This window comes from Octopus bimaculoides, unplaced genomic scaffold (genome assembly GCF_001194135.2).
Source record: "Octopus bimaculoides isolate UCB-OBI-ISO-001 unplaced genomic scaffold, ASM119413v2 Scaffold_261313, whole genome shotgun sequence".
Classification (NCBI taxonomy): Eukaryota; Metazoa; Mollusca; class Cephalopoda; order Octopoda; family Octopodidae; genus Octopus; species Octopus bimaculoides.
This window is the reverse complement of record NW_026403786.1, coordinates 1-1,250: the sequence shown is the minus strand read 5'-3', so window position 1 is coordinate 1,250 and position 1,250 is coordinate 1. Positions and strand designations below refer to the sequence as shown.

Here is a 1,250-nt window from a genome sequence, read left to right as displayed (position 1 = left end):
AAAGCAGTCAATTGGGTATTGCTTCAGGGAGAATTTCCAAAAGAAAAAAACATCGCCCGCAGAGGGACTTGAACCCGCGACCCTCAGATTTCACTACACGACAGTTCTTAAAAGTCTGATGCTCTACCGACTGAGCTATGCGGGCTGACAGAAATGGTTGTGAAAATTTAGATAGATTAAATCTGTTGAACTTAGCTAAGATATCCATCCATCCATCCATCCATACATACATACATAAGTTACAGTTCCATTACTCAATATCAGATCGTTACAATCATATAACAATTGGCTATGTCTTCATGGTGTCACACTGTCTGTTCACGCCAATGTATAACGACTATCCTTTACAGGTTTCTATTAAATGTGTGAGTTTGATTTTCATTTTTCACCAAAGGATATCTCTATCTATCTATCTATCTATCTATATATATATATATATATATCTTGTTTTTTGGCACTAATAATATAATATCTTAAATTGTAATAATCAATGGTCTTGTACTTAAAGTGCAGCAAGGGCGAGGTTCAATGAAAATAAAGTGCTAGTGATCCTAACTAGAGAAGGTGCTTATAGCTGATTCCACACCCAATCAATTAAATTACACAAATTTAAATTGCCAAATTTGAAACTAGTCAATTGGGTATTGCTTCAGGGAGAATTACCAAAAGAAAAAACACCGCCCGCGGAGAGACTTGAACCCGCGACCCTCAGATTTCATATTATTCGACAGTTCTTAAAAGTCTGATGCTCTACCGACTGAGCTATGCGGGCATCCAACAGCCGGTTTAACTTTTAGACAAATGAAATATAATGGACTTAGCCACAAATTCCTTGTTGGCTGAAACGATTGTTGTATAAAGCTGGCATGTGATATCTTATGTCACCTCGTATTTATTTCCAAAAGAATAACCGCCGCCCGCAGAGAGACTTGAACCCGCGACCCTCAGATTTCATCACATAACAGTTCTTAAAAGTCAGATGCTCTACCGACTGAGCTATGCGGGCTGACAAATAATTCATCTTAAATTTAGATAGATTAAATCTATTGAACTATGCTACTATATCCATTCATCCATCCATCCATCCAATACCACATGCAATAGTTACAGTTCCATTACACAATATCAGATCGTTATAATCATATATTAACAATTGGCTATGTCTTCATGGTGTCACTCTGCATGTTCACGCCAATGTATAATGACTATCCTTTACAGGTTTCTATTAAATGTGTGAGTGTGATTTTCTT

At 36.9% G+C, this 1,250-nt stretch overlaps 3 non-coding genes across 3 annotated transcripts; all 3 read right to left on the bottom strand.

The window, feature by feature from the left end:
- Window positions 1–53: 53 nt before the first annotated feature.
- Trnak-uuu (transfer RNA lysine (anticodon UUU)) lies at window positions 54–145 on the bottom strand. Its single transcript is given in 2 exon segments — window positions 54–89; window positions 109–145. It is a non-coding gene; the product is annotated as a tRNA-Lys (tRNA).
- Window positions 146–678: 533 nt separating this feature from the next.
- Window positions 679–772, bottom strand: Trnak-uuu (transfer RNA lysine (anticodon UUU)). The gene is made up of 2 exons: window positions 736–772; window positions 679–714 (listed from the first exon to the last, which is right to left on the bottom strand). It is a non-coding gene; the product is annotated as a tRNA-Lys (tRNA).
- Window positions 773–914: 142 nt separating this feature from the next.
- On the bottom strand, window positions 915–1,006 carry Trnak-uuu (transfer RNA lysine (anticodon UUU)). The gene is given in 2 exon segments: window positions 915–950; window positions 970–1,006. It is a non-coding gene; the product is annotated as a tRNA-Lys (tRNA).
- Between the last annotated feature and the right edge of the window lie 244 nt (window positions 1,007–1,250).